This window comes from Parambassis ranga, chromosome 19, assembly GCF_900634625.1.
Source record: "Parambassis ranga chromosome 19, fParRan2.1, whole genome shotgun sequence".
NCBI classification, from domain to species: Eukaryota; Metazoa; Chordata; class Actinopteri; family Ambassidae; genus Parambassis; species Parambassis ranga.
Genome location: NC_041039.1, coordinates 20,557,678 through 20,579,699, shown reverse-complemented (window position 1 = coordinate 20,579,699; position 22,022 = coordinate 20,557,678). Strand labels below are relative to the sequence as shown.

General features: G+C 43.3%; 1 protein-coding gene across 1 annotated transcript in view; it reads right to left on the bottom strand.

The window, feature by feature from the left end:
- Nucleotides 1-17,378, bottom strand: part of tspan18b (tetraspanin 18b) — a 30,890-nt gene extending 13,512 nt beyond the window's left edge. Inside the window, exon 1 of the mRNA XM_028431191.1 lies at nt 17,155-17,378. The gene's annotated coding sequence lies outside the window, so the exon portion shown is untranslated. The remainder of the gene's footprint in view (nt 1-17,154) is intronic.
- Nucleotides 17,379-22,022: the final 4,644 nt, after the last annotated feature.

The window sequence follows — 22,022 nt, the reverse complement described above, 5'->3', positions numbered from 1 at the left end:
TTCCCCATTTTGGTCCACCATATTACAACAGTAGCAGATAGGTAAGTAATTGTCATCATCATGTGTGTAATCTAGTACGGAGCAGCAGAGTGTTCAAATTGTGTCCTGAAGCCTGTTGCAGAGGTAGTCTCTTTTGAACCCCTGTTTAGAGAGCTATTAGCTGGTGGAGAGCAACAGTGTTGAGGGTCTGCATTATTTTTTTGGTTTCCATGGAAACCTTTTTCATGGGAAAGTGGAGCACCAATAGGATAGCAGAGCCTCATTGAATCGGTTATGGGGGTGCGAAGAGAGATCAGCACAGACGGCTGAGAAAGCACAACAATAGGACGAAAACCTCGAGGGGGACTAGAAAGGCCAGGCCACTGAGGGTCCAACAAAGCGGCGACGACTCAACACTAGAGAAAAGGTTTCATCTACATCCGCTCAATGGCTTCCCTTTTAAATGAATCCTTCCCACCAATGCGTCATTGGCATTTAAGCTCATAGGCACTGTGGGCAATTTGAACATCAAGGCAGCCACTAATTGATTAGCCCCTGCTGATATTTCAAGCTCTCACGATATTATTGCATCATCAACATCCATCTTGTGTGTAAGGCAACCTAACATTATACTGTAAATGATGTGCTTTTACATTCAATCATCACTGTAGTCACCCCCCACGATTTAACTGACGGTACAGATACGAGAGGGAACTGTAGAAGCCACAAAGCATTGAGAGTACACTCATCTACCAAGACACCAGGAGGACCAGCAGGTACATGAACCACACTACTGTTTCTATTCCATTTTTCCTTTGGCTACATCCACACTAATATGTTTTTGTTCTGTATCTGTAACTTTTGTTATGTCTACATTTAGTGTCCACACAAATCTGGTGTTTTTAGCATCTTTTAAAACACTGCTGACACTGGTTATTGGTTGTGTTTATGTCTGGATGCATCTCACCCGTTTCCTTAAGAACAGATTTTTTTTCCATAGCAAACAGTCCTGATCCTTTTAAACTTGGAGGTTAAATAAAAAAGAAAAAATTGTATCTATTTTTAAGCAAACGCCTGACAAACAACAACAAAGAGATGTATGCTGACCTATTATCATGAGTCCTCTTTCAGGTTGTTGTGGTGGAAAAACATCTATAGACATCAGCCTTGACTACCAGCGGTTAATTCAACATGGGTAATTAAATACAGACATTGCTGACCCTGTGGTTTCTATTATCAGCATCTTATTATGCATCTGCTACCTGCCTATTATGATTATGATGATGATGATGATGATGATCATTATTATTACTACTGAAAGGCTACGTTCTGCTTGCCCAGACAACGGCAACATTTCCTGAACATCGTCTCAGATGTCCCAGAGTATCGTGGATACTAGACCTAAACATAGAAGGAGGAATTGTAACAACAGCAATTATATTAAAAAAAATCTATTAATAAGATGTGTCTAGAACCATCTATAATGCCACTCCTACTGGGGTTGAATGGTAAATTGAGTCTTATGGTCACTACTGACACCAGTCATTTGGGTTTTGTCTCCATGAGTCACCTCATCCTGCTAGAAAGGCGGGAAACTGTGACTGAGATGTCAGAGGTCAGAGAACAGCACAGAGTTTGAGACCAGCGACGCTTCCTCTGGGGACAGGAAGTGGAGAGAAAAACAACGCAGGAAGTGACAGTTGTTCCGTCTCCACTTCACAGCTGGGTCAAACCTTCAGAGACATTTCAGAATTTAGTGACCTGAATGAGACCTTTTAAACACATATAATAAAAAGAAAAATCTACAGCTTTGGAAGTCATCTTCGGGCAGAGTCCATGTACATCATGCTCTAATATTATAGAAATGAGAAGAAGGGCACTTGCCGACGGTCATATATCACCTGAACGTCCACTTTAATGAGGGCAATGCTGAGGTGGAATTATCGCCCTACTCCATCTGGATTTATTGATCTAACGGTGTGAGTCAACCACCAGAGATAAAGATAAACCACCTCGATGGAGAAACAATCCCCACTCTGATCAGAGGGCATCACACAGCTAATCACTCATCCTTCACTCACCAGCCACTGCAAAGCCACCGTTTCCTTTGTTCCCTGCACTGCAGTAGTCGCTCTGGGGGTTTATGCATTTGGAAAGCACAATTATTCCCGCTAAAAGATGCAGATAGAGCTCATTAAGCATTCTTCTGTTTTCTCAGTGTTAATCGGTTCGGGTTAAATGGAAACCTGATGAGAAAGCAGCCTGTGGAAGTGTGTTTGTGGGGTGCTATTTTGATGCTGATGAAGGATGACACTGTGTCCACTTCTGTGGTAAACCACTGGCAAACATTAGCCAGGCCTCGTCTCTGTGTAGCAGGTTTGTATCTCTCACCTCTACGAAGACAGCCTCATCAAAGAACAGCAAGAAGCGTCTTACACAGGAACAACCTGCTTCTATAATTACACAGCTTCTCTCCAGTGACACAGTGATGAAGAACAGCAGCTGAACTATTTGTTGTTATTTTCTTTAACCCGTGCCTGTTAACTAACCACCCTTCTTCTCAGGCCCTTAGTGTCTCTAAGGAGCCCGAGGCCTGGAGGGGCATCACAATAGCGCTTTGAAGTCAAGCGATTAAAAAGGAAAGACCTGTCGAAATTGGGATGATGGGGCTAAGGTTGGGAGAAGGGGAGGATCAGTACGAGGGACAGGAAAGGCTGTGAATACTGAGCGCTCGGGACCCGAGGGACACAATTAAGAGCAAGGCTTTTTTAGTGAGGGTTACAAAAACACAGCAAGGATACCAGCAGTGCAGCCTTCCAAGCCAAGGTAAGAGTTCATTACTACATACAGCGAGGGGGCTGGGGCTGTTAAGTCAGTTTGTTCGCTGACTCCTCCACCCACGGGCCGCGTTGGCTGTCGAACAGCCACATGATAACCATTTCCATCCCAGTTAAATCCTGAGGCCAGTAAAGCCTGAGAATTGTACAGCATAGAGCTCACATAGGGAGAGAGAGAGAGAGAGAGAGAGAGGGGCTCTGGATGAAGATCCAAGCTGCTTGCACAAAGTGGAAGTTTGCGTAGTCTTCCCTCAGGATGTTTTTTCTCGACTAAAGCATTCTGAGTGCAGTGGAAACAACAGCAGATCTGCGGTCCCTTCAAATCAGCAGACTGACAGGAGAGAAGAATACATACGTACAGAGATTTTATTATATTGAGAAGATTATTTAATCTGTTAGATTAGTATTTGGGTCAATAGCATGTTTAATAAATTAGAAACATTCTTCAAAAGCGTAGGTTAACAAAAAAAAATAAAAAATTTAGATACCATTTATATTATTATTCAATCTCCCCTTACTGTAATTCAAACATTTTGTAGGATTTATAATAAACAAACACCACATCCTGACAATATGGGCTTTTTTTGAAAGGCCAATATATATTTATCTGGAAACTAAAACTTACATTTTTGTACATTTTTACCCCATGTGCTAAGACTTTTTTTTAAAATTTATTGGGAATAAATGTGTGTATTAAAACATACAGTGTCCTCTGTGATATTTTCCACACTGAATGTGAAATTTTGGGGCCACTGTTGTCCTATAAGTCAAAGCAGCCACGTGTGTTAGGAACACATCTGGTAACCATTTCTAGCTCTCATTTAAATCTTGCTAAAACACCATGGAGCAGTAGGTTTTCCTGTATATTTGTTGGAAAATCTGTAGCAGCAATGATCATTACCACAGGCAGAAAAACACCCTGTCCCCAATCTGTAATATCGAACTGAGATATGTCCCTAATGTGTCCTCATGCTGACCCTCTTAGTGGGCTGGCAAACAATGTGGTAAACATCACAATGCAGAAGATACACAAGAAAGATTATTTGTGCAATGGGACCAGATGAAACTTATTTTCATAATTCAAACCAGTGGAAGCTGTTTAAGTTTGCAAAACTCATGCACACGCCCAAAGCTGTGCAGGGCGCTGATGTTTGCTCCGTGCACTCTTTGTAACACATCACATGCAAAATGAAAACAAAAACTTTGGCACAGCTAGGATTAGTATAATACACTAAATACATCCGGATAAAGAGGGACACTTGGACTGCTGCCTTGCAGTTACACCATCAGTTCTGCCCCAAATCCCAAGGTGGAGGTCTGGTTCCAATCACTAATGGTTTTCACTGCATACCTGAGTGAAACGTACGACAACAACATATTAACCCGTCACTCTGAAGTCACACGATGCTGCGTCTGTAATTGGCTGATGTTTTGTGCTGGCGTGTTTGAGGCATAGAGTTGTATTTAGAGATGCTCAAACGCACACTGTGCACGGTTTGTGGTTGTTAAAACACAAACATGTGGGTAACATTATGAGACAAAAGCATGAACAAACATGGAGGTGTGATGGCAGGATATCTGCACAGTTTAAACATAACGTCTGGTGTCAATCTGGATTTCATAACCATTACAGAGATATACCTATCTAGAAGTGAGATAAAAACAGGAACCAACCTGTTGTGCTTCCAACAAACTGGACAAAACCTTAGAGGAAGAGTAAAAACAAAACAGCTCCCGGTGCCAGGGGACTCAAACCTCAGGTTCCTGAATGAAAGTCCACCATGTTGCAGACCTGTCTTCTGACCTCCTGAGGCTACATTAGTGTAATGTTATTGTATCTCCACACTTACATGTATCCCACTGGAAAAATTGTGGTATGTTATTAGGTGTGGGCGGTCGGTGTTTCAGTTACACCTACAAGCACAGACTATAGGTCAGCGCACACTACATCTGCAGGCTGAGTATAAAACAATAACAGCAGCAGGTTCAGGGAGGAAAATAAATCTATTGTTCTAAATGTTGTCAATGCCAGAGCCTTGATCATAACAGTTTATATTCAGAGTAATGCTGCATAAATTCTGTTATTTTGATGCAGCCAAAACAGAGCTCCATTACAAGAATGAAAGCCAGCACACAAACAGGGCGCACGCTGCATAGAAAATCAGCATGCAACAGCGCTCCTCCTTACAGGGAGATGCTAGTCTCTGTCTTTGTGGATTTTGCAGGGGGCTGCACAGGAGCAGGTGTCCCACTGGGTTATGAGAGCCAGAAGCTTTGCATCTGGATCATTTCCTTTAGCGCAGGAGGCTCCACACTGGGACCTCCTCATAAAGCTGCACATATGCCAGAGAACCCCAAATCCCTCCGAATCTGCCATCCATGTCAGCCTGAATGTGGTGGCTGTGGTAACAAGCAGCAGGTAACAAGCTGTGACAAACTCACAACATCACAGAGAGAGGGAACACTGAAAATGACTCATGCTTTTTGTCTTTCACATTGTCAAATAAGCCTGCACTAATGGGCAAAAAAACCATGAAAAGGTGTTTTTCCAGCATAAGGGGCAGAAAAAGGCTTTATCACATGGGTGAGACTGATGGCAGGAGGATTACTGGAGCAGCACAAGAATGATGCAACCGGGATAAAGTACAACTTCAAACACAGTGAGTAAGACTTCTGTCCAGTCAAAGAGCCTTAGGATACACTCCTTTCCACACTGGTTTACTCTGTGAGCCTGATACTCCCTTGACAAAGTGTTGAAATATATCTTTTGAGGAGATATCCTGCCTCGGAGTAAGTCTCCAGAGAAAGCCAGGAAGGGACTGAAATGTGGAAAAAGGGGGCTGGACATTTTCCATGGCTCAATCTGGTGAATATGCAGGAGTGCTTTAAAAACATTCCTTCAATAGGCTGAAGGAGCCACAAGTGAGGAGACGTCAGGACAAATCATGCTTGGCTCAACACAAAAAGCACTCAGAGAAATGAGATTTAATCTGCTGAGCTTAGGGTGTATTAGCTAGATGTAAACAGTCTGTACCAGTTGTGAGAAAGTTCACCTCTCTGCTGCTCTGCTGCTTGAAAAAACAATGTATAAAGCATCACCATGAAGGAAACTTCAAGCAGAAATTTCAAGGGCAAAATAAAACTTCCACAAGCCAGAGGCAACACAATGGTGGGAAGGAGGGGGTTAAGGTTAACTGGCCACACTGAAACACTTTCTCTCTGAGAATATTCTGCCTCCAGTCCCAAGCTGTGGGAAAGGGAGTTTATGCAATTACATCACATTGATTTATGGGGGAGAGAGAGAGGGAAGATGGGGGAGAGGATGGAAACTGAGCTGCTTGGAGACGGTCCAAGATTAAGTCCCTGAAGAAACACAAGTCAATAGGTTTACACCACAAAACATGATGGATCAGAGAATATTGTATGAGGATGAATGTGGTCAGAGAAATGCAGGTAGCACGGCGAGGTCAAACCTATCTGCAATTATTGGTTTTGACTCAAAACTATGAAAACCATAATTGTAATGCAGAGTCTTCTCAGTGAACCTGCTCAGGGAGCACCATGGAGATAAGTTCAGAACAGCAATAAAAGCTGAAGTTAACTTTTAATTCTCTCGACGGCACAGGAGGAACTGATGACAGTTGTCTTGCTTGAGCAGATGCTGCTGATGCTGCCTTGAGTATTAATTGTGGGTGGTGATGAAACTGTGAGTAATGTGCCTGTGTGCACTGCTGCAGCTCTAGCAGGGTAAGAAAGCCTCAGTTAAAAATAAGCAGCCCATTCAGTCCACTTGCTTCTGTAACAGGACCACAGGAGTGACCACAGCTGTGATATTTATGGTAAAACCAGGGCGGTCACACTCCTTACACAGCGCATGCAGCAACTTGGTCGGTTCCCTAAGCAAAATGTGGTAATTCAGTGGGTCAGTGCATCAACTATCAATGCCCATTGCCCAGGGTAATCCAGAAGTCCTTACAAGAAGACAAACGGACAAGATGAAAGTGAAAGGGACATTTTGTTTAATCCAAAGTCAAATATTTACTTCTAAGCTTCAGAATTTTAGAGATAGCAGCCTAAAGGGCTCCTGCCTCAGGAACTGATGCAACTAGACAACATGTTAGCTGCCTATGGTGCTCAACACACCGAAGACATCAAATGGAAAAACACAATAGTAACGTATCTTCCTAGAAATTATGACCTGCTTACTCAAAAGAATCTACAGGAAATGCTGTGGGTGATTTCATGTAGAAGAAGGCAGCATGCATCCACAGCCCAACTAAAGAGGACACCATCAATGTGTCCATCTACTCCATCTTGTTTTCTAATAATGGAGAGAGCGCCAGAAATCTTCTGGCTGTGATTTTACAACACAACAACCAAGGCAGGTAACAGCACGGAGGCCAAAGGAAACACAAATTAATGTTTTGGTTGTAAAGAAGCTCCAACAAAAAAGCTAAACAGTGTCCAAGATAGTTGATAGAACATATGAGCCAGAAAGATAAAATGAAACTAATTAATGTTCACGGCTTGAAACTTGTGCTGATACCAGCCACCAAATGTTGGAGATATGAACAAAGCAAAAGGAGATTACAGATGATATTCAGTATAATGAGGTGTGGAGTTGCAGTGAGTGATATTAAATGGTTTTGTTTCTTAACTTTTTAAAAATCTCCAGCTGTCTGGAAAATCTCAAGCTTCTTGGAAGCACAACAGACCTTTGGACTGAGCCAAAAGCAACAGCATAAATATACAGGCATGAAAATCTGGCCAAATATTTGACGGGGCTGTTTTGAAAGCTCACAGTATAGACTGTGTGGTTGCTCTAGATATGGTAAATGTATGGAAGTTCACCCAGAGATGTTGTTGAGCGAGTGAAAGGACAGACATCTGTTCCTTATTAAATAAAAAAAGCTGCTTGTCCATTTCCAAACTGCCTGCAGAGATAAGAAAAAGTGGTTCTGATAATTGCTCACCGCACTGGATTTCTTCTCCTTCATTATTTTCATTGTTTTAATGTGGTGAGATAAAATGAGATCATGTCCGGTTTCTGGCTCAGACAAAATTTGAAGTAAAGCTGTTTTATCTGTGCAGAATCCTGTTATTTCATCGGCCCAATTAAAGTGGCACAGATGGATGATTTTTGCCAAAAAGCACCTCTGCAAATCCAGGAGGGGGGGGGGGGGCACCCACCAAACTTAACTTGGCTTGAACACTGAGCTGAGACATTTCACGAGGGCTCCACACCCTGTTATCGGGAAAGATGATCTGATCCCGTTTCTCCATGGGTGGAAACTCTTGGAGGACTGCCTGAGCTGTTTTGTCCTCAAACACTTTGCACTTTTTTGTGTTTTTTTTTTGAGCGTCACAGCCAGGTGGTCCAGATTACGCTGGATGGACTGTGTGGCTGGCCTGTCGTCCTGACGGGGGACAGGTGAAGAATCAGTGGGAAGTCAGCCAAGATCACCTGATGTTCCACTGAAAAAAAAAAATCTCCAGCAGCGTCCGTGCTCTTAAATCAATGAACACTGAAGCCAATTTAATTTCACATCGTGGAGACACCTGGTGTGCCGCTGCTATCTCTGACAAACACATGTGAAGGCGATCCCTGGATTCCTAGAGTCAGAGAATACAGAAAAATACACTTCAAATGGTTAAACAGTGGCGAGTTTTCCTATTCAGTGGATTCTCCCTTTTCTCTATAAGCTTCAAAGAAAAGAAGCTGCATCGAGTTATGGATTAAGGCAAAGGGAATTATTCTTCATGGTTTGCCTGTGTTTACGCTAATAACTATTAGTAAAGAAATTTCACAGTGATGAAAATAGCTCTTTAACTCAAAAAGATTATGTTCTTAGAAACCCGCAGCTTCTCACAGAGAGTTTATTAAATGCAGCACACTGTCCCTGCACACTAATGGTGGGGGTTTGCTTGTGGCTGCTGCACATCAGCTGCCATTGACCGACTGTTTGCCCAGAGGACAGAGGCCGTGTTTTAGTTCAGTGACCCATGAATGCTGTCTGGAGTACCACGCTTTTAAAACGGCAGTGGGTTAAAAATTTCATAAAGCACCATCAAAGAATCATGAGGCAGTGAGGCACTTCGTCTTTGCTGTTTAATTGTTTTCCCCCTTTGAGGACCGAAAAAAAATAAAATAACTGTCTACAACATGTACATCTGAACTGCTGTTAAAAGGAAGAGGGTGTTCAGACAAGTACTTTCATCTTCAGTAAAGAATGAACATGCTCGGAGCTGCAAACTGCTGGAACTGCAATGGTTTTATAGCCTCATTGTAAACAACAGTTCAGCCCCACTCTGAGCTTCAGTTTTCTGTGTGATTGTGGGTAATAAAGACGACCACTCTGACAAAAGACCTGCAGAAAAGCACACCTGCGTCTCACTCCTACCTTACCTTCAGGAGAAATAACAGTATCGCACAACTTAGGCAAGCCTAACAAGCAACCAGATGGCCTTCACTTACACTGCTACCTGTTTATTAGCTCCAAAGATTTCCAGTTCCTGTTCTTTAACAAGCTAGAGTGAAATGCGCCTATCTCAGAGGCTTGTGATCATGGCAGGAGAGGGGTCATTAAACCGCCCTTCCTCCGAGTTTCCTCAGGTAGAAGTCGTAACCCGCTGTGGATTTTTATTTTTTTTTTATCAAACACTGATCTGTCCCCCTGATGCTGCGGAGGCTGACAAGAAGCCCATATGTCTAATAGACCTGTGGCATGTCTCACCCTGTGGGAGGGACCATAACCTTGCTGTTATCCCACAGGAGCTACAGGAAGCAGCACTGTGGACAAGGTGTGTGGGCTTCAAAGGCTGCCTGGAGGAAAGAAAACTGCTGCGCCTTTATCTTCTTAAGGTCACTTACTTACTTATTGGCATCACATGCGAATACAAATGCACATAATCAGTTTGCAAAAAGAGAATCACATTAGCCCAGTTACATCTGCTGAAGTTTACAATAAAGAATTCTTTGCTTAGCTAAGGCTTTTCCGAGCCATGTTTACAAGCTGAACACAAAACATTTAGCCTAGATTCAAGCAGATACGAGATCCATATGCAGTAAATATAAAACAACCGCATTTCCTGTAGAGTGCTACCAGCAGTGCCCAGGCTGCAGGGATGTGTGTAGGAGAGCTTTATGTGCATTTGTGTATTTGAGGTTTGCATGGTTATCACTGACTGGAACGGCAAAGTGTTATTAACAGACTGGGACGCAAACCCAAATCATGCTGAAAATAAATCTCAAAGAGGTACTCTGTAATTCAGCCACACTGGAAAAGCAGAGGCAGCAAACAGGACTATGCCATATACACCAACCAGCTGTCCTCCCTGTGTCTACAAAAACCTGATAGTACCTCTCAGCTTCATATCACGACTTGCAATCGTGTTTCAGAAAGCAAGCTAATGAGTTCATTTGAAGCTCAGACAGTGTTTACAGTGATAACAGCGCAATTATCTGGGTCATCATTAACAACCTACTGTCCATCCCTACAATTATTTGTGCACTTCAAATTACCAAATCAATTTGTAACAAGAGAACGTGTGTTTATAAGCCACTAACAATTATCATATCACATTATCCTTTAATGTAGCCCGTCGCCAGTGGCTAAAAATAAACAGGATATTTACAGGGGTCCGGATCCCCGGCAGGCAGAGGAAATAAAAGCACACAGCTGAATATGTAATAAAAATAGGGCACATTATAAAAGCCCCTGATGACTAATAAGGATTCTCTTGCAAGGCTATATTCTCTTAAAACTTGGACAGACAGAGCAGGAGGCAGGAGCACTCGAGGAGGAGATCCTGAGATGAAAGCATTAAGAAGAGGAGAGCTGGGACCATGTCGTGGCTCAGGCAACAGAAAAAGAGAAAGACCAGAAGCCGGGAGAGAGAGTCCCATTTCATCAGAAAAATGCCTGAGTCAGGAACCGGGAGAAGCATTAGGCCCAATGAGTCACAGGGAGAGGCTATAAAAACAGATCTGTACCAAACACCGCGCACAGTACCAGAAGACGTGTAGCTCCAAGTACTAAGCAATCATCTCCTCATCCATATGTTCATGTATATATATATATATATATATATTGTGATACATATATATGTTATGTATATGTTCATGAAAATGTCAGAAAACAGGGAAGAACACTGACTTTAATTACACCGGGGGCTGTGAATGAGTCACAGTGAAAGTCAGTCTGCTCTTTTGTTTTTCCAAACATCAGGTCACACTGCATGAATAATGCAGTTTATTCACTACTACAGTAAACACACAATGCTTTGTGATCACTGACTTTAAAAACAAGAGAGAGAAAAAGAATGTTCAACTTCCCGTGCTGCCTTAGCTCTGTGTGCATTCCACTCTTATCGGTGACCAAATTTCAAAAAGCCAAAAGTTAAAGGCTCGTTATTGGTGACCAACAGACCATGAACCGTGAATAAAGACGAATGAAACATCTGTGATGTCACCCATAGGAGCGATTTGCAGGTGTCAGGCTGTTGCGACTTGCAAGCTGGCTGCTTGTGATCAAAGAAGGAACCTCATTTCTGAGTTATAGATCTGCAGTGAAGGTGGAAATTTTAACATGGAGGATGGAGGTCTGTGAGGGATGGACTTGCTTTTGGAGGCAGCAAAAAAAAAAGCTGTGCAAGGACTGCAGACCAAGCTCGAATACACTTAATTTAAAATAAAAGTACTATGGTGGGGAAGAAAACACTGTTAATTAGATTATTTGATGTTCAAACTTTAAAACTTCCCCAGTAGTACATTTACTCAAATATAGTATATATAGTTAATATAACCAGGCAACCCCGTAGTCTATAAATGGGTAAAAAAAACAGCTCTGTTGACCATGTTATCATGATAATGCATCAGTAACAGTCTAAAAATTAAAAATATGAAAAGAGATTTCTTAGTTGCAGAACTGGAACTGATGCCTGTGAGGGACACCTGTACCTCTTCAACAAACAGACAAGTGTGGCTGAGTCTCTTCCAAGCGGAAACCTTCAGGGCTCAAAGTTGAAGCCCATGCAGAAGTGTCAAAAAAGCGAGTCATTTCCCACAGACTCCCATGTTAAAATGGCCGACTTCACAGCAGAAAAAAACATGTTTACAGCCTGGTACAAAAAACCACTCTGGTCTCAGATGATAGGTTCTCTTCTAGTGTCTTCTAGTGTTCTTAAAATTACGCATAATTATGAGCGCTGCCGCTTGAGTGACAGACAGTTGACGTATCACAACGTGAGTTTCCTGCTTCCACGATCGCCCGCCCCCATAAACCCCGCTCGTGCTCCCCCTTTTTGTCCATATTTGGAGTTTTGGCAGACGTGACGCTGCCAACATGGCGGCGGTCATCAACGTCCTGGAACCTCCCACCGAGCCTCAGAACGGCTCTTCAGAAACAAACGGGTGACGTTACGGAAGCTCTGTCCATAGTTTTTACTGTCAATGGTCTCTTCACAGTATTTAGTCTGAATAAATCACACGATACTGTTAATCTCTGTAAAGCACATACATCTTCACTTCTACCCTTGAATCATAAGAAGTGTACAATCCCCCATTTGTGTTGATAAATGATCATGTGAATGCAGGCGCTTCATCACAATCCATGACAGGAACCAAGTAATTTATGCAGAAAAACAACAACAAGCAAGAGACCCGAATATTATCTATAAGTGAAAAGCTCCAGTGTGTGTGTGTGTGTGTGTGTGTGTGTGTGTGTGTGTGTGTGTGTGTGTAAAACAATCACACGTCCACAAAATGAGCTTCTCTTCCTCCCTGGTGCTACTTGATTAACACCCAGCTTCCTCCAGCCAAGTGAGCCAACAGTGACTCCAATGTGAGTCAACCCAGCACTGTGGTGTGAACTGAACCAAAGAACTGTTTGTTCATCCTGCAAACAAAAAAACAAGTGCCTCCCTTCACACACATACAGCTGAGTGGTTCTGTTTGTGTTCAACTTCAGCGTCTTCCAGTGTATCACGGTTGTGCTCCACTCTCTCAGAAGCCAGGCAGGTAATCTCCCCCAAACGTTTGCCCTGTGTCACACACACACACACACACACACACACACACTGCCGGCCAGCCTAAGCCCCACTCTGAGCGTTGACTACATCAGAGGGATGAAAAGAGCACAAGGTGATGAAGAACCCCACAGCCAATGCACAGGGATTTGCAGAGTGTGCTTGCTCTGTGTAATGACCGGCGGGTCCTCAGCTTTTCATGGACACCTGAGTAAAATGGTTTATTAGTTCTGAAAAACATTATGCAGAGGGAACGATGGCTGGGGGGGATTCGAAATAGATCTGAACATCATGAAACGGGGGCCGAGTGCACCCTCAACTAAGAGCCTATCAAGCCGTAAAGCCTATTGGAAAGCCCGCTATCTCCCAAGCCCAGCTTGTCAAATACATACCTTTTACCTCATTACCTGCTCAGCACTGCCATTATTGAGGGAAATAGGGTGAATGCAAGATAAGCACAAAGAATTCTTGGGTTGAGCACAAACAGCCGTCCTGCTTCCTCCTGATAAAAAAGGAAGAGAGGCCCCTCGGCTTCCTGCTCTCAGTGAACTCTAAGGCTGCCAGCTGCCCCATGTTTAGGTCACTCACAACTTCCTGGCCCATATGGAGACAAGCTAAGGACAAAGGAATGTGTGAATCATGTGTGTTCATGCGGAAACGCAATTAAAAGTCTAAAATGTGATACTTGACACGATGGAGTTCTGCTCATATCAGCTTCTGATTTATATTTTCAGGCCAAAGTCAAACTCTGTGCTCCCATGAGACACCCATGAGTGAAGTATGTATGGACAGATAATGAAAATACTTAAAAACACTGCACATTAACCAGTTAACTAGTGTAACAGCTACTTTTTTTGGCCTGTTCTTGTCTATAAGCCTGCACACCAGCATCTGCATTAGGAGGGGAAATTGCTTAAGGCAGCCCAGCAAAGAGCGCCATACACCAGTGAGCACACTGGAGGCTATGCAGGTAAAGTGCCTTGCCCAAGGACACACAACAGTGACTAGGGAGGAGTTGGGATCGAACCACCAACCTTACCGGTTATTGGACAACCCTGCTCTACCACTGAGCCACTGCTGCCCCAAAAACATGGATATTTGAAACTGCTTTTATATAATAAAGCTTTATGAGCAAACCATGTAATATTTGCTTATTTACGGCTGTAGAGTCAGTATCATCCCCAAAGTAGCATGCTCAGAGGCTGAGACATGAAGCCAACATGGAGGGAAGTGCCAAAAACAGCAGTTCCTTAAGGGGGCTCTAAAAGACAGTCACTCCAATAAGATGTTTAAAGTTTCAAGCTTAGGAGCGAAAAACATGCTCATATAGCCGGGTCATTTTTCAGGTTAAATGATATTAAAGCTTAAAGTTGTGCATAACACACTCAAAAAACGACAGGCAGGTTTCCATCCAATAAACATGTGTAGCCCCCTCAGTACAATACATTTATGCTTTATAATGTATTTCAGTTTGTCCAACATGATTTTTTTCTATTAGACCAACTCTTTGAGAGAGGCAGGGGTGTCACAACAAATACGTTTTATGTCCTTCTAAACATATTTGAGTATTGTTGGAATTATTCTATTTTCAAACGGCAAACATTATAGTGATTTGTCACCTGGGCGTGCCCACTTCGATCACTAGCTGCCTCATTAGCCGGCTGCCCGTCCACCTCAGATTGTTATTCAAGTCCGTGGTCATCCCTGTGATCATATCCCAGCATGCTCTTCTTTTATATGCTCCACCAATACACATTTTGTGTTTCAGCCTGCAGCTACACCGACCAATACACCAACTTTCTTCCACCCGAGTCAGTGAAAAAAAAATAATAACAAAAAAAAAATCATTTCTGCAATATTTCAAACACATTTCAGTTTAAGGCTGGTACCACACATGTGACCTGAACATAACATCAAACCGCACTGGTTCACACTCACAGACCGGAGCACAGACAAGCTGTCTGTAATAACAGGCACCTTCATGGCTTTTTAAACAGCTGATGAAAAATACACCTTTCAGAAAGTAAATTATTTCTGCCAGCTGAAAAGCAAATTTCATTTTCTCATGTCTCCTGACAACAAAGATGCTGAACCCATTACGGGCTGGGGCCTCTGCATCACACACATTAAATGAAGGGTCCTCTAGCAATCGAAAAAAGCAATTTTCTCATTGAGCCAATAGATACTCCATTTAGTTCCGGGCTCTCTACGGACCACTGGTGCCGTAGTGGGGCTGATACAGAGGAAAGCGAGTGTAGAGTGATGACCCAGCCTCGTTTTCCGTTGTGCCTCTGCTGCTCTGAACCCATTCATATGGATACAGACGTGCTCTGCGGGCTGAATGAGGGACGAAGGAAGGAAAGAGAGGGAAGCTGATGAGAAAGGATGGGGACAAGTGGAAGAAGCAATAATAGATGAGACCATACAGAGGAAGATGGATGGTGAGGACAGATGAATCAGGGGATGTAAACTCCGGGCCAGTGACCAAACACTGGCTAAGGTAGCAGCCTCATTTGCATACACATCAGCTGATATTAAGAGAGGAAGAGTGAAAGTCTGAGAGGAGAGGAGAGGAGAGGGAAGGAGGCATCCAACCATGTGGAACCACATACTGATTAATTTCAGGCCTTTAATGAGCGATGCGCTGCCAGGCCAGGCGGCATCAAGTCAGTCACCCCGTCTCTCTCAGCAGGAGCTGCCATACACTACAGTTCACACTCTACTATCTCTGCCAGGGACTGGATGACACAGGGAGCAGTGAACCCAGCACGCACACTCTCCATCTCACACTTTCTTTCATATGAATGTGTTTTTTTCGCTGTTCGTTTCATAGTTGGCACTGTAAATGTGTGATTAAGAGCAACACATTATCAGAGGCGATATTAAATCAAAATGCACAAGCCGACCACCAGGTGCTCGGCGTCTGTAGGTGGAATACATGCCGGCTTTGAACCTACTCACAGGCTCCCATTTAATTGCAGTCCACCAAGGAAACCAAATACATAGTTGCTGCTGCTAACCTTTATTCCCTGCATGAATTGTTGTTGGAGTCAGTTGAAGTCATCACTGCGGCTTTCTGTTTTCCAACATTCATGTGAATCAAACTGAGGAGAGAAAGGCTGCAGGCGGAGTTTAGTCATCTGTGTTGGCAGCTGCTCTGAAAATCATCAATACTACTGTTTCTTTTCTCTTTTTTCTTTTTTTTTTTTGACAAGGCAAATGTTCATCCCCAACATGGTGAACAAACACGCCTCTGTTTCCAGTTCCCTGTACCAGCTCCTATTCAACATAATAAAGAAAATACAGAACAAAGAGAGCAGATGGAGGAGGAAAGAGAGAAGGATCTTTACATGATGCAGCAGAACAGTGTAGTCATAGCTCAGCTCATTATGACAGGAGCTGATGTGTCAAGTGTGTCCAAGCTTAACTCCTCTCTCCTGACAAGCCTCAGGGAGTCAGAGCTGGGTAACTTGAGGCAGAGCACACACTCACCTGGACACTGCTGTGTGTTAATGGGTCCCTTGGAGCCAATCTCCTTAGGCAAAATCTGATGATTAAAACCTGATATTTCCAGCTGTTATGGAGTCAAAACTTTCTGCACTTTTTTTTTTTTTTTTTGCTGATACTGCTGCTCAACTTGTCACTAATAGAATCAGCCTCAATGTGCTGCTACACCTCCTCAGTCACATGCTTCTGTAATACAGCATGTGACTGATACTAAAACTTAGGAGTCACTGATTCTGACAGACAGGCATGAGGTGATGTTGGATGATGCATGCCTCTGATTAATACAGACTGACAGTCAACTCCTGCCCTACAGCAAAGGTAGAAGCATCCATCTGGTGCCCCCTCCCTTCTCATACTCTCCGCAGACAGCCGCCTCCTCGTGTTGTGGCTGGACCCCCGTGGGAAGGATGCCAGCTTGGAGACTGACACACATCGCTCCGGTCTCGCACTGCTGGCAGGTTTCTCATAATCTGAGCTCCTGATAAATAAGAACTAAAACTTTCTTTCCAGGGAGGCCGCCGGTGGATGTGTGCGCGCACCGATCTAGAACATCATGAAGAATTTCACTTCTCTTTCCAGGTTTTGATTGTTTTTTTGTTTTTTTTTTGCTCCTGCGGCTCGTTTGGGGTGAACTTGCTGCAACAAAGTGCCCTGAGCAGACTTCAAACTAACACTGCGCGCAACCAAACACACCCTGAATCACGAGTCCGTTCAAAGAGGAGACATGCTTTTAAACTGTGACTATTGATCTTGAATTTCAACACATTTAAGTTGGATACACTTGTGCCAAAGAGCGATTTCTTACCTCAAAGCGCAAGCTCTGTTGCCGAAACCCTTCAGCCCGTGACAAGCTGTGGAAATGTTTAAAAGCCTGGTGCTGCTGCTGGATTCAATAAAATATTTAAAAATAATCTGTGTGTGTCCACTGGAGTGAATCGTGCCCAACAGGGTCCAGCTGTTAAAATCCACCGCTCCGAGGTGTAGGACGAGCGCGCAGCGTTGAGAGGAGGCTGGTGTGCAAACACTTTTATGAAGTCACTGAAAGCTGAGCTGCTCATCCAGGCAGCAGCACGGCTCTGCTCCGGAGGGCGGAGACTCTCCACCGACAGAACACGCCTCTGGTTTACCTTCCACACTATTGTCACGCCTGTGTTACTTGGGATGGTAAACACACTGACGCACAGGAGCGGAAAATATGCAATTTTACCACAGCGAGCTGCCAGTCAAAATGTAAGGGGGAAGGAATTAAAAGCTAAAGGTGACTTAATCCTCACATGTGAGTCTGGACTGAGCTGTGGACTTTGCAGCTGCACTCGTTCTCAGATCACAAAGTAGAGTTTTTTTTTTTTAAATGTCAATCAATCAGTATATAATATTTTCTGCCACTTTTAAATGTGATTCTTTCATGTTACATAATGATGGGGTTTGAACCAAAAGTGTGAAATCATGGCCTCTGGTTACTGCAGTTTAACCCTTTGAAGTCAATGTTTTGTTTTGTTTTGTGTTTTTCTGGCATGTCTGTCTGTGGTAATTGAAAATTATGGAACAGCATTGTCTGGGGAAACAACACCGGAGGTCCATGCTGTCATCCGCCACGCTCGTATTTTTTTTATGATCCATGGAATTCCATAAGAACATGATGGCAATCATCAGGAGACCTCTAACATGATCTTCACAGATAAAAGAATAAAAACCATGCAGTTATACACAGCAAACGCTCACACTCACAGTTGCAGGGGAATGTTTCATCTACAGTGGCGATGGCTGCCATCCTGAAACATGGACAACATCCACCCTGTTGGACTCAGGCTGCTATGCCTGAGCCCTGATCACCATTTGGACAGCTCGGTAGACTAAAGGAGGGCAAAGACCTTAACAATCACCCCTCATAAAAAGGCTGTTCTTCCTGTTTCTTAGACAACACATTAAATAAATTATACACTTAAGTGGCTGATTAATGGATTCATTTCTGAGTTTAAGGGGAATCGTGAGGCAGAACAGGCTTGTACATCATGACATTCACCTCTGGCACCACGGAAAAGCTGTGGTTATGGGCTTTACATGTAGAAAAAAGTGAGTAAGAGTTGTGCCAAAACAGAACAAATTACTGCTTTATCACACTGTGATATGATCTCTGTGAGGGTAACGAGTATTGCTTTCTTGACAAACCCTGTTGATTCAAGCAACAGATAAGGGACAAGTTTCAGATAGGCAGCTGATAGTTATTGTTTGTCCTGTGTTAATTATTCATGCCGTGTGCCTCTCTCACCAGCCAGAAAACAAGAGGAGTGCTTTTGTTCCAGGTTTGGATGGGGGGTGAGACGAGGAGGAGGAGGAGGAGTAGGAGGGGGTAGGTTCGAAGTGTTTCTTATCCCCCTGTGCTCCTCGTGTCACAAAATCTACTACAGATGGAGAGCAAGATAAGCGCTCCAGAGACTGATCTTTTTTGCCTCCTTCTCTGAGGTCGTGACACTGACATTCTCTCTGGCCTACGTGATACTTCCAACCCCCAGTCTCCTTGTGTTTTCTCCTGATTCCTTTTCTCATTGGCCCCTCACTGGGACCCCTTTCACAATTTTAAGTGCACAGGGGGGGGGGGGACACAACCAGCAGTGTGAAGTTTAAAACAGGACAAAGCTTACAATGCTTACAGGCATATATGGGCTCCGCCTGAAAAAAAAAAGACAAGTATCACAGGAATGGCTTGGCTGCAGAAAGAACAGCTGTGAGGTATTTTCTTTTTGGCTCCTTGGGTATTTTCAGAGGGCTCAGAGTGTAAAGAAAGCCTGAGGTGAATCACTGACTAAACAGTCCTCCTCTTCCCCTCCGAGTGCTCACATGGATCACCGCGCTGTCGTACACCTCCATGCTCAGGTCAGTGATCATTTGTTCTGCTTAGCTAATCAATGATTGATCAACACTCCAAAATGAGTTTACAGTGCCGTCAGTGACGATCATGGAGATTTTACAACGCTGCAACCAAAACAAAGGAAAACACAAGAAGCTATTTTCTCCCAAAACTCTAAATTCTTTTGAGATGGCAGCTGCTACAGGGCACAAGCAACCATTCCTACCATTTATTATTAGCTTCTGGCTAATCCATGAGGATGTTCAGCCACAGAGAAGTCAATTAAAACCCATTTTGTTTATGGTGGTGTTTGGGCGTACAGTTTACGTGTTTCTTTGGTTTCTTTGCCAATAAAATGTTGTGTCCATGTTAATCATATAATACACACACACACACACACACTCATTGGCAGATGACGCTAGCATACAGGCTGCTTCTCACGTGCTCGTTCTTATCTCACACAAGCCCATTTAATTCAATTGACACTGCCAGTGCTTCAATTTCACACACATAGCATCGTACCGCATGCTATCTCATTAAACAGGCCACGGCCATGCTTCACAAGCTCTCACAGAGTGGGCCTTATTGTTGTTTATACACACACACACACACTGATGTATACACAGGGGATGTAGTCTTATGGAATTTCCCCGGCAACAGCATTGGTTAATTTAATAGAGCACATTTTGTAGCAATGTGATGCTGGAATGTTTTTTTTTAATATGTAAATATTGAGTTATAAACACAGGATGAAGTGTCATCATTCTGCAGTGGTTGTTACACACAGACACAACAAATCAATGTCTACGAACATTTAAGACCACAAGTGAAGGGATGTTCACTATTTACAGACTGAAAAAAATAAGATGATTAAAAAAGTGCATTGCTGTGATCATCTGATCAACTGGTCCTATTGTTTCTGATAAAAACCAGGAGGAAATTAGCTTAACATGAGACCAGCCACAGTGATGGGACACACTAAAGACTTCACACTGGACAAATAAAAACAACAAAAAAACACAGAAGTGCTCTAATGTGTAGCTTTTGTGTGCTACAGCGATTTATTCCTGCATCTTGATGTGGTCAAAATAATAATGAGATTCCTCGATAGAATCAGCCCTGGAGATACAGTGGACATCTGGAGTGAGGTCAGAGCAGAGCAGCTGTTCCTTCATGTCAAAAGGAGCTGGTCGCCTCCTGGGTGGCTTCCACTGGAGGGTTACAGTGGGGGGGGGGGATGCCCAGCTGGGAGGAAACTCCGGTCTGTGTGTAAACCAAGCGGCAACCTTAGGGGCTCAAAGTTGAAGCCCATGCGGAAGTGTCAAAACTTGTAATTCACGCCACAACAGCTGGGGGCTGGCTCCAAAAGCGAGTAATTTCCCATAGACTCCCATGTTAAAATGGCCGACTTCACAGCAGAAAAAAACATGTTTACAGCCTGGTACAAAAAACCACTCTGGTCTCAGATGATAGGTTCTCTTCTGGTGTCAATTGTACAGGGGGTGAATTTTTTTACAACTCACTCGTTTCAATTGTATTCGGACTTAAAATTACGCATAATTATGGGCATGGCGGCTTCAGTGACAGACAGTTGACGTATCACAACGTGAGTTTCCTGCTTCCACGATCGCCCGCCCCCCTAAACCCCCGCTCGTGCTCCCCCTTTTTGTCCATATTTGGAGTTTTGGCGGACGTGACGCTGCCAACATGGCGGCAGTCATCAACGTCCTGGAACCTCCCACCGAGCCTCAAAACGGCTCTTCAGAAACAAACGGGTGACGTCACGGAAGCTCTGTCCATAGTTTTTACTGTCAATGGTGTAAACTCTATCGAAGTCATATAGTGTCATCTGACTCTGGATAAATGGATGTATTTTTCTCCATCAGGATTATTTTGTTGAATCACGATCAGAATCAGAAGACTTTTTAAATCTTTACAGAAAATTGTTTCAGTTGCTCCAAAATAATTTAAAAGACAAATGTGAAAAGGTTTTTATAACCATGTGTTCTGCTGGTGTGTTCTTCAGCATGTTTTCTACATAAATCCCGTAAAAGGACGTCTCCCTCTCACGTATTTCACTTTAAATGCATTTTAAGTGGAAATATGTGACTGATCATAAATTGTGGACTACTGTAACAAAAAAAAGGAAATTAAAAAAATAATGTGTCCACATGTTGAAAAGATAAACAGAGCAGAATCACATCAGGACGACTGGGTACAAAGCACTAATGAATTGGGTTTTGTGACTAATTTATTTTTCAATGTATATTTAATTAGCTCGAGCAAACAAGCAAAGCTGTTTTGGACTTGTCCCCAACTGTTTCTCCTATTATTCTGATAAATGTAAAAAACCTTGAGACACACTGAGACAACACACACACACACATGTAGATGTTCAACACATCCTTGCAGCCTCAATCTGTCAGGGGGCATCAGCCGGCGCCCAGGGGAAACGTGCCGCCATGCATCATGGCTTCCTGCCCCCCTCTAAGACTCCAGGAGCAGGATCAAACTGTGAGACAGGGTGTAGACGGGCAAAGACCCATCCCCTGGATGCCCTGTAGGGCAGTATATCACACACACACACTCGCTTACACCAGACTTGCTGCCTCTAGTTTTCCATTATAGAGTCTGATTCGTAATTCAGTTTTCCAGACTTTAACTTTTACATAGTTGTATTTGTCTTGAAGGGAAACTTTTGGAAAATAGTTCTTGTTAACCCAGACGATGCTTGAACTGAGCCGTTCTCGTGAGGCAGGCAGTAAACAAAATTTTTCCCCCCTCTGAGACTTTGTCTGAGACAACATTTAAAAATCAGTGTGCCT